The sequence below is a fragment of the Silene latifolia genome, chromosome X (genome assembly GCF_048544455.1).
Source record: "Silene latifolia isolate original U9 population chromosome X, ASM4854445v1, whole genome shotgun sequence".
In the NCBI taxonomy this organism is placed as follows: Eukaryota; Viridiplantae; Streptophyta; class Magnoliopsida; order Caryophyllales; family Caryophyllaceae; genus Silene; species Silene latifolia.
This window is the reverse complement of record NC_133537.1, coordinates 30,837,374-30,849,655: the sequence shown is the minus strand read 5'-3', so window position 1 is coordinate 30,849,655 and position 12,282 is coordinate 30,837,374. Positions and strand designations below refer to the sequence as shown.

General features: G+C 39.6%; 1 non-coding gene across 1 annotated transcript; it reads right to left on the bottom strand.

The window, feature by feature from the left end:
• Window positions 1-11,466: 11,466 nt before the first annotated feature.
• Window positions 11,467-11,575, bottom strand: LOC141625232 (small nucleolar RNA R71). Its single transcript, XR_012535023.1, has one exon. It is a non-coding gene; the product is annotated as a small nucleolar RNA R71 (small nucleolar RNA).
• Between the last annotated feature and the right edge of the window lie 707 nt (window positions 11,576-12,282).

Below are 12,282 nucleotides of genomic sequence, written 5' to 3'. Positions count from 1 at the left end.
ACGCAAGAAGATGTTCCTTCGTCGTCTAACGCGGTTGTACCTCCTCCACTAAGAAGGACGGGCCGAGTAATTCGCCATCCCGATCGATATGTGGGACTTATCGAGGAAGATGGAACACTCGATGTGTTGCTTATGGAAAGTGACGAGCCCGCCACCTACAAAGCCGCAATCTCTAGTCCTAATTCCAACTTATGGCTTGAAGCCATGAAATCCGAAATGGATTCTATGCTTGAAAACCAAGTTTGGGACTTGGTAGATTTGCCTAAAGGGGCAAGACCCCTTCAATGCAAATGGATATTCAAAGTCAAAAATGGCATAGAAGGACATGATGATGTCTACAAAGCTAGGCTAGTGGCAAAAGGATTTACCCAAGTCCAAGGTCTCCATTATGATGAGACCTTCGCCCCCGTAGCCATGCTAAGATCCATACGGATTTTGTTAGCGATCGCCGCATTTCATGATTATGAAATATGGCAAATGGATGTCAAAACCGCTTTTCTAAATGGGCATTTAGAAGAGGAGGTGTACATGATACAACCCGAAGGTTTTGTTGATTCTAAAAATCCTAACAAAGTGTGCAAGCTTAAGAGATCCATTTATGGTCTTAAGCAAGCGTCTAGAAGTTGGAATCATCGATTCAATCATGTTATAAAAGAAAATGGTTTCACTCGAAATGTTGAGGAACCATGTTTATACATGAAATTCAGTGGGAGCAATGTTGTGTTCCTAATCTTGTATGTCGATGACATACTACTCATTGGAAATGATATTCCAATGTTGTCTTACTGTAAGAAGTGGTTAGGTAACCACTTCCAAATGAAGGATTTAGGAGAGGCACAACGCATATTAGGTATCCGGATCTATAGAGATAGACCCAAGAGGATATTGGCACTAAGTCAAGAGTCTTATGTTGATAAGATTCTTTGACGATTCAGCATGGACAAATCCAAAAGGGGTTTGGTACCTATGGTAACCGGAACGATATTGAGCAGGACTCAATGTCCCTCCGAACCCCATGATGTTGAACGCATGAAGTTGATCCCTTACGCTTCCATTGTTGGATCAATCATGTATGCCATGATATGCACACGTCTCGATGTCTCGTATGCCTTGAGCATGACGAGTAGATATCAAGCAAATCCGGTGAGAGTCAACTGGATTGCTGTCAAGAACATCCTTAAGTACTTGAGAAGAACTAAGGACTCTATCCTCGTGTTTGGAGGAGACAATGAGTTGCGTGTTACAGGATACACGGACTCAAGTTTTCAAACGGATAGGGATGACATGAAATCACAAGCTGGTTTTGTTTTCATGCTCAATGGTGGTGCCGTAAGCTGGAGAAGCTTCAAGGAAATCTGTAAATCATGCGGATTCAACAACGGAGGTGAGTACATAGCAAAGATCGAGGCTGCCAAGGAAGCCATGTGGATCAAGCAATTCACGGAAGGTCTAAAAGTAGTACCTACCGCCGATGATCCCATCACTCTCTATTGTGATAATAGTGGGACGATCTTCCAAGCTAAGGAGCCGAAGTCTAGTAATAGATCTAGACATGTACTTAGAAAATATCATGTAATAAGAGATTTCATTGAAAGAAAGGAAATTGCGATTTGTAAGGTTGGGACGGATGACAACATAGCCGATCCGCTCACCAAGCCTTTATCGCAGGCTAAGCATGATGGGCATGTTACGTCCATGGGACTTAAACGTGTACCAAATTTCTGTTAGATTTTGAAATGAAATAAAAGTGTTGTTTTTGTTCATGTTCATAATCGCATTTGTCTTTCATCCTTAATTTATACTTTGTTACATCCAAACGGGTTGTAGAGACAATTGAACCTCGTTAAAGTGAACATGGATTAACATTGTTTTGCCCATAGTTACTTATATGAGGTGACGTCTCGAAGTGACTAGAGTGTGAGGCGATTGATGGCAAGTTCAAGTGCCATACAGTCATGTGAGATGACTAGTCGATCACATAGGCAGACTGTTAAGAACTTTTTGTCGGGCCTAATGACCGCTTATAGAGTTCTGGCAAATTTATATAGCCTGGTCGTGGCGAGAGCTACTATAGTATTCTAATGAGTCGATTCTTTTGACTAAAGACTATTCGCCTAAGATGGCACGATTTCGATTAACTTTGATTTGTGTTACTACGACCTTCGTAAATGGGGTCAAATGGGCATATTTTGGGTTATGATGGTCGTGGCTAGTCGAAGGGAATGAGTGCGATAGGAATTGTCCACCCCTAGTCGGGGTTATAACAATATCTCGGGGCCACTCGAGGAGTAATGAATCGAAATGCGTGGCCACGCTCGGAGGATATCCGGTGTGGATAAATCCGGTCAATCAGTTATTCTCCAGATCGAGGAAACCACTCTCGATATGATCACTTGCAAGTACGACCTGAAAGACACCTTGCATTGAGTGGGAGATAGTAATAGGACAAGAGAATTGGTGACGCACACTTGTCGAGGACAAGTGGGAGATTGTTGGGAAATGTGTCCTCAACAATAGTGCGATCACGTGATTTAAATATCATTATTAAATCTCATTTAGAAGAATACAATTGGGAAGTAATTTTTTTCATCACAATCGGTCAACATATATCGGTAATGATTGGTGACTAGAGTTTGACATTACTTTGTCGTGTGTGACGGTGGTGATCGATTGACCCCTAGGTCATACCTAAAGGGCAATACACTTAATTGATTATTTAATTAATCGTATAACGTTGCGAGTTGATTAAATTACTTGAAAATTGACGGACGATTTTGGAAGTAAAATTTACGTATCAAATTGAAATATGATTAAATTAGATACGGTCTGAGTAATTAAATTGTATAATTACTCGGATGAAATAAATTGTTTAATATAACAATTAAAATGAATGAATTATTATAAATTCAATCAGTTGAAATTTATAAATGGTAAAATATTTTGGCACGAGTAATTATGAAATTACTAAGTCAATTTTGTATGTGACGTATTCTTATTAATACGTTGATTTTTAATATGTTAAAAATACATAACATATTTATGTCACATTTGACATGTGACACATTGACAATTGACAAAAATAATATGGGATCCATATTATGTAAAGTGCTTAAAAAATATTGGGGAGAATTAAGCTAGTTAATTGTTTTATTTAGTTGATAAAACATAATGATGAAAAAGCAAGTCTAGGCATGCAAGCCTATTGTTTCTTGTGAAGAACAAATTTTTCATGCATTGGCTCCCCAATAGCCCTCCTCTTACACGGTTTTGGGGAAGAAAAACTATCATTGTTTTTCTTTTATTTTGCCTAATAATATACAAAAGATAGTGTATCAATTGCTATTCTAATTCATTCATCCAAAAACATAAGTTCTAGTGAGAAGAAAATCCTCTCTTCTTCTCTCTTAAAAACCGAAAACACATAAGAGTTTTATATAGTTTTTGGTTCAATTTTCTTCTAAAGATTAATGTTATACTAGTAATTATAATATTAACTTGATTAAGTGCTAAGCCTTGGGTATAAAGCTTGGGGAGAGATCTTGTACTTAGATCTTCATTCTTCCATTGGAAAAGCTCAAGAACAAGAAGAGAAAGGTGATCTCTCTTGTGCCCTAATAGCCGAAATCAACAATGTAAGGACATGATTTCTCCTCTATTTTATTGTATTGTTTGCATGCATAAGATCCGTTTTAATTTATGACAATTAATTAGACATATAAGAATATGTTAACATGTATATGAATCTACATTTCCTTTCAATTATGACGGCCTAGAAAGGCGTGTTGAAATGGTTGTACAAAACCGGATTTGAAAATCATCATTACGACGGCCTAGAAAAGAGTGTTGAAATGGTTATACAAAATCGGGTTTGAAAATCGTCATTACGACGGCCTAGAAAGGCGTGTTGAAATGGTTATATAAAACCGGGTTTGAAAATCGTCATTACGACGGCCTAGAAAGGCGTGCATCGGTCAGCGAAAGACCGAAGTTTGAAATGGCCATTATAACGGCGCGAAAAGGTGTTTTTGAAAGTTGAAAATGACACGGAAGGACTTATGACCAGATAGCACATAAGCACTCACAGTTCATTATATTATGCATCATGCTGACACGGGTTTTGGTTTAGAAGGGTGGGTTACACACCAAGCAATCAAACCCCGATTTGCGAGAGGGATACCAATCCAAACCAAATGTGTAAGGAGGGTGCCGTAGCCTCGTGCTCGAAAGTGATGAAAGCTCTTTGACGAAACAGAAATGTGTAACGTCAATGTTATGCATGACTCAATCGGGATTCGAAACGCGGGGATGAGAAAACTCACGCCGACGAAACGAGCCAATTGGTCGAAAAAGGGTTAGGTTGTGGGACCGGACAAGGAAACCCAACCGTGACCGTAATATCAATTAATGCATTCCAACCAAGACCTCGTTAGAGTCTCACCATCTAGGGATCACAAAGACGTAAGTGTCCTAGTTTTCCCCAGCGGAGTCGCCAATCTGTGGACATGGCCGACCTGCGTATGCCCAGCCGATCTGTGGACAATGGCAGTGGTCTTTTTTGAAAGCCACGCTCGGCGGCGTAAAGGTGCTTTCACCGGATCGTTTTAGATCAGTCGGTTTCGTCTCGGTAAGGGTCTCGAAACGATTAGAGATGTTCGGAGTCGCCACCAAGCATTTGTGGGATGCCTGGAACCCGTTCGAATTCCACTTTATACCTCGGTCAAATCGAAGCACAAAGCAGCGTTTGACAGAGGTACTAAAGATAAGGAAATCGTCCCTCTTTAGCATCTTATCTCTAGAATGTCTCTCCTACGCCCTGGATAAGGTCGTCCACTATCCAAAGTTTCTGAGTAAGAGGTGAAGGTACGTATTGGGAAGCCCTTTAATCAGACACCCAATCCCGCCCGCGTTTAGCGGCCTCTACTGATCGATCTTGGTTGGTTGAATGCAAAAGTTGATAAAACGGTTTAAATGCATGAATGCGCATCCAATGATTTAAACCTAACATGTGAGAGCTTTCTAAGTCGGTTGATTTAATCCAAGTATCAAGTATAAGATGTCGAGTTGGATTAATGGTTGATTTTGCATGCAAGACGGAAATTAAACATCCATTTACCGTATTAGGTTTAGGGTGCATAACATGATCCATTTGTCTTAGTAAGGCATTTTGCAAATATGGTTTGAACAGTCATCTGATCCGTCCTATATCCGAGTTAACCGGAGTCGGGATCGTCCTAGACTAATGCTGGAAGGGAACAGGTCCTGTACCAGACGGCTATAAGAGGCGCGAGCCAGCCGGCGGTGTAAGGGGCCTCCCTCTGGTTTTGAAAATGAGAAATGGAGAGCCTGTTTAGGCGCGGGTTAGCCCACGGTTTATGTGCCGTGTTCTGACCTTTTAGAAAACGTTATAAAACGTGTTGAAAATGGGTATTTGAACCCGGTTTGATTTGAAAGGGTCGTTTAGACCACATTTGTTGATTTGAAGAACTAGACCCGAATAATCATCATTATTTGATAATATTCGGTGTCGGATTCGATTTGGCAAACTTGACATGAATAGTTTTGAAAAATGATTATGGACTAATTGTTTTAAGTCCATTTGAATGTAATTAGTTGATACTCGTCATCGTACCCAGGCTAAAATCCGGCATGGTATGTAGAACCAAGGATGATTTTGTGTTGGTGACTAATATGTTTGTTTGCAAAATGTGAAGAAGTGAAATAAAAGGCTTTAAAATACCTTCTAAATGTCATTAACAGAATATTATCACCGACACACGGTTTAACCGTCATGGTATGAAGAACCAAGGGTGAAAAATGCTTTATGGTTAAAACATGTGAAATGAAACAAAAAGGTTTCCAAAATACTTGAAATGGTAAAAACCAATTACAAATATGAAAAATGGATTAAGGGAAATGACGAGAACAAACACGGTTGATTTCTGGTCTGAATACCCCATTTAGGCGCGAGCCAGTTGGCGACCTAAGGGGCTTCTGCCTCAGACCAAAAATCAGTTTTGGCTCGTTTATTCCATGTTTTGGTTCATGTTATGCATGTTTTAGCATGTTAGAGTCATGAAACAAATGGAAACATAATAAAAGAGGATTTTTACACCCTCATACATACATGTTTGGTTATGGCGAGTGACCGACGTAAGTGTAACAACTCGTTTGATCGGAAAAAACTCGGTTTAAACCGTTTTAGTAAGTAAAAGAGTGTTTTTAAAAGTTTAGTGATGGTGTAGTGGTCGAAGTGGTCGGTCAAGTGGTTTAATGCACGATGACGGTACCAAACAATGTGTAAGGCTCGTGTTTACGATCGGTAGGTCGTAAATACGCGTAGGATTGTGACTTTAGAAGTCGAGTCGAGAATTTTAAGGGAGAAAAGAGGGGGCGGACACTCGCGTCACTCTCAAATGAGTGGCATTTGAGAGGTATTTATAGGAGAATGAGTGGTTGTGTGAGTTTTGAGCGACGTGGCCACCTGGGCTGCTCAAAGAGGCGCGAGCCTGTGGACAACGGGGGCCCACGGGGGCGCTTGGGAGAGAGAACAAGCGTTTGCATTTTATGGAGTCGCCACCAATTTTTATGGGAAATTGGAACCGTTCGAATACCTCTGTCATGTCAAGACCCAAAGTAGAGACATGAACACTAAGCAATCGTTACCCTTAGCATTCTATGTCTAGAATGACTCTCGTGGATGCCAATGAACACGGATGTTCACAGAGATCTGGAGTAAGGCGTGAGGGTACGTATTAGGAAGCTCTTTTGATCGAACACCTAATCCCGCCCGCCTCGATAGCGGCCTCTACTAATGATTAGGGACATCATCTATACTCGATATATCGTCGATTATATGCATGCAATGCAACATCCAAGTTTTAATCCTAACATGTGAGAATTAGACTAAGTCGGTGAACAATTAATTTAGCATACAATTGGGTCGAAGTAGGATTTAATGCTCAATTACATGTGAAAACACGTAAATAAATCATGCAAATGCGATAAATATTACAACGATAGAAAATTACATTAAAAATTACAATAATTACATCGGGTTTCATTGATTTATGTCGAAAATACCTTTGAAACGGATAATTTGAGAAAAAGAATAAGAGAAAGAATTAACGAACGAATCAGTAGGCGATAATACGACTAATACTCAATTGTACGTAAACTAATTAAACTAGGTCAAGCAACAATGGAGTTCAGAGACAGAAATCAACCTGGAACAGGCGCAGTAGGACTGCACCCTCTGGAAGAGGCGCAGCAGATCTTTGCGTCTGTTCCCAGTGAGTTCTGGTCGTAAGCCGAATCGCAAATCGTTAATGCTAATTGGTGATTTTAATGGTTGATTAATATATTTACTCGGATGAAAGTGATTAATACATTATTTACATGTGATTAATGGTCATAAAAGCAATAAAACATGGACAAAACTAGTTAGGACGAATTAATTACAAGATACAAGATTAATTAACAAATTAATAACTAAACAAATTAATTAGGTTAAATATGGCAAATTATTGACAAATTAATGACGAATACGACAAAAGACAGATGAAAATATATCAAAGGAGCGAATTCCAGAAACTCGATATGAACAAATCGAATTCCTACAACCCGGATTGAATTTAATGACGAAAACCCGCAAATATTGGATTACTTGGGATTTAAGTCGGATTAACGATGAATTATACGTGTGAATGAATGATAAATAATATACATGAAATTATTAGACTATTGTATCGAAGAATTAAAGAAAACAAACGAAACAAATAAAAGACGAACGAATTACAGAAGACGAAGAAAGAAAAAGGAAGCGAGAATCTGCGCGGCCTCACGAAGAGCGGCAGCAGAATCGCGCTCCTTCAAGAGGCGCAGCGATTCTGCGTCCTTTCTCGGCGATACCGTCTTCTTAAAATCCGTATAAAGGGTTTTAAAGCACGGTTTTATAAATCGGTTTTAAGAGGTGTTTTCGACATAAACCTTACATTAGTGATTACAAAAAGGTAAAGAACAATTAATAAAGAAGGATTTACACCCTCAGACTTACATGTTTGACGAAACGAGAAGAACTAAGTTATCGATTAGTGATGCTCGACTCGAATGTAGACGAAAGTGCCCTCGTAAGAGGAAAATGATTAAGATTAATTAAGTTGATTATGGTGGAGTTGGTCAAATTGGTCGGTCATGCAAACGAGGCTGGTACTCAGAAGGATCCGAGCTTACGTGGTCGAATGTTCAAGCACGTAGACGCCAAAAGGTAAGAACAAAGGTCTAGAATGCAAAGGGAGAAGAGAAGGGCGGACACTCGCGTGAGAAATATGAGGAGCGAGGGCTCCTATTTATACTAATCACGTGAACAAATTAGGGTTTCGGAGAGACTTTGGAAGTGAATCTCGGAAAGATATGAAAAAGATACGAAAAATACGCAGAAAAGGACCTGGGAAGAAGCGCAGCAGTCACTGCGTCTCTTGGATGAGGCGCAACACCTGCTGCGTCTGTTCCCAAGTGGTTTCCTCCTGCGGAAGAAAGATTTCCGTGTTTAAGTTAGGAAGGACGGAATAATTTGGTTTTCCTTAATATTTTGTATGAATATTACGGGAAATTGTTTACCAAAAAATAAAGATTGTGAAATAATTATAAAATATGGAATAGAAATATCCGGAACATTCCAGAACATTCTGACTCGGGATTTTACGGTTATCAGAAAATGGAGACGGTTTTAGGCCCGGACTCCAAATGTACTCTAATTATCACAAAACGACCGTATCGGCGCGTAGATGACAACTAAGAGGTAGACATTAGTGTTTGAGCAATCACTTGACGATAAACTTACGAACTGTCACAAATCGTTCCGCGTACTAAACATGCGGCCCAATCATCACCGGGTGGTTTGCGAGAGGTGCAGAAATGAGGTATCTACAAAGCCACGTCGCGGGTCTTCGAGTTGTGTTGTCGCTTTCACAACAAACGCAATCATGATTTGTTCTATCTTAGGATTTGTAGTCATATGTTTGGTATTTGACCATTCATAAATCCGGGAAATCTTAGCATAGAAGGTTTGAAATGTTTTTTTTTTGTGGTTGACTCGGTTTGACTCGTTGTTGGAGTCGGGATTTGAATTTTTGAGTCGGTTTTTGGTCCGGTGTCAGTTTTGACTCTAGTTAGTGTCATTGTGACCCCGTCGTCGTGTATTAAACACTCCAGGTATTTTTGAAATGTTTTGAAATGTTTTATTTTCGAAATCGTTTTAAGTTTTCCGACGTAAAGTTGTACACAAACTGTCGATCAAACGCCGCGATTACAAAACATGTTGTAGTCCAATAATCATCGGGTGTTTGTTGGAGTCTCAGCAGATACCGGGTATCTACAATTAGGTTATGCTCTTTATTACTTTTGAACGGCTGTAAACTTGTATTAGCATGGATACTTTGTTCTTAATCTTTCCTTATTGATTACTAAGGTACTAATCATTCCTCGTTAATTAATTCACTCAAGTTTTTATGCTTTCAATCACTTGTTATTATTTCATATCTTCAAGCATGTTATCAATCATCTTTATTGTTATTGTTATATTCAATATGAGTAGCTAAATTCCTCATCTAGGATGAAGGGGATCTAGGTTAATTAAAAAGAGGAATATTAATTGATTGCTAGTAATATCACATGAATTATCGTTTGATTATTGTTCTTATTCTAGTTAATTTATTTAGGCCTGAATTGATAATTAGTGTAGCGAATTAATACTTTCACCGACAGGGTTAGAATTAATATAGGCTGCGATAATCAAATAGATTGTGTCTAATAATAGCGATTGCATGTTAGATTTGATTTAAAGGACATAATAGAATTAACCAATCTTGTGACCTTAGATAATTCGATTGACCTAGCAATTGATTAAGAAACTCCATATAATTGACCTACTGAACCGGAAATCCTAGACCTTTAATATTATTGTCATACACCTTTTATTTACTTGCTATTTAGTTGATAGAAAACAAACAAACCAAAACCCCCAAGAAAACGGTTACCTTCAGACGATCTTAATATAAACAAACTGATTATTACCGCCTCCCTGTGGATTCGATACCTGTCTTACCACTGGCTATTTTGTTAGTACTGAGATAGATTTATTTTGATATTGGTGATAAGACTTTAGCCTTATCAAATTTGGCGCCGTTGCCGGGGAGGCAACAATTGTCTTGTTTGTTTCTGTTTATTTTGTATTTTTTATCTCAGAGAACCTAGTTCCTTGAGACCGTTCTCACACTTTTCTTGTTAGTTTCGTGTATGCCCAGGTCAACTAGGTCCGAGATTCTTCCAATAGATCCTAAGCCAGAGAAGACTTTTCGCTACAGACGAAAGTTTCAACAAGAAGTGGGTAGATGACAACTAAGAGGTAGACATTAGTGTTTGAGCAATCACTTGACGATAAACTTACGAACTGTCACAAATCGTTCCGCGTACTAAACATACGGCCCAATCATCACCGGGTGGTTTGCGAGAAGTGCAGAAATGAGGTATCTACAGAGCCTCCACTTTGACTTAGGCTTGGACAAGGCGAAAGTCAAAGTATAGCCATCAGGTCAATTGAAGATTACAACCTGACGACTATGGCGACGCGAGGCGGCTCAAGGGGTCTGAGCCAAGGACCTGTCGTCGGGAACATTTTAGAGTCTGTCGACTATCAGGGAGGGTCGTTTAAAGTCCATTAGACTACGTAAGGAGGCTCGCCAGCCATAAGAAGAGATCATACCTGAGACTTCTAGACGAAACGGGACTGAAGGCGTTTCGGCAAAACTCTTGGGGGTCTAAATATAACTTGGTGTCTGAAGGATTATAAGGAAATAATGAAAGACAGCAGGACACAGTCTGGAACTAGGTCCGAGATTCTTCCAATAGATCCCGAGCCAGAGAAGACTTTTCGCTATAGACAAAAGTTTCAACAAGAAGTGGGTCAAGTAGAAGACTTGAGTATACTTGACGTCGAGACAGAGCACTCTATTATTTCAGAAAATTAGTCCTACGAAGAGGACACCCTTTCTGACCTTGAAATTCCGGTTGAAATTCACGTTCCTGAGATTACCATCATGCCTACTTTAGCGAGCCACTCCGAGCCAACCTTGGCTTCTATCCCAAAAGGATTCAAGCGGCCTACTACTGATAATGACACCTTCAAAATTCGTCCATCTTACATCAATTTGGTGGAGCGGAATTTATTTGGAGGAGCAGCTGCTGAGGATCCTGCGACACATATGGAGAAATTTGTCACTTATTGTTGTTCTATCCCTTTAACAGCTGGGGTGACACAAGATCAGGTAAAGCAGGTGCTCTTTCCCTTTTCTTTGAAGGATGGAGCTGCAGAATGGTTGCGAGATTTGGATATGGCTGATCATGGAGTTAATGACTGGAATACTCTAGCTCTTGCTTTTTATAAGAGGTACTTTCCACCACATAAGACCAATGCTTTGAGAAATCAGATTACTAGTTTTAAACAGATGGCCATAGAAGATTTGAATGAAGTGTGGGTTCGCTTCAAGAGATTAGTGCGTTCGGTCCCCCATCATGGCTTTGAGAAGTGGTTTATTTATAATCAATTTTATAATGGGTTATGTGATGATCACCGTGCTTTATTAGATTCTTATGCTAATGGGAGACTTCAGAACAATACTACATCTGATGGCGCGTGGAAGTTAATTGATCAGATTTCTACTCATACTGCAAAGTATGGAAATCCAAGGGGAAGTGTCCGTGGAAGTGGGGGAGATAGTGGAATTGCGGCCCATCTGGAAGCTCTTTCTGCCCAAATTGCTGAGATGAAGACTACCCAATCATTGGGTAATATAGAGAGGGTTCATGCTATGAGTCAACAACAAGAGGAGTCTTGTGCTAGATGTGGATTAGACGGTCACAATGCAGCTGAGTGTTTGAGCACATTGGAGCAGGTTAATGCTTTTCAGTCTTACAGACAAGGTACACAAGGCACACCTTTCTCCAACTTTTATAACGAAAGAAAGAAGGAGCATACTTTACTTCAATGGTCTAGTCACAATGTGCAAAATCTGCAGCAGCAACAACCACAAAAGAATACTTATACTCAAAAGTGCAGCGCCATGTTGCAAGTTAATTCACCACCGAAGCTAAAAGATCCAGGGAGTTTTTCTATCCCTTGTCATATTGGTCATTTTGCTATTAGTAAAGCTCTTTGTGATTCAGGAGCTAGCGTTAGTGTCATGCCTTATTCTATTTGTAAGAAATTAAATATGGGTCAAATGACTG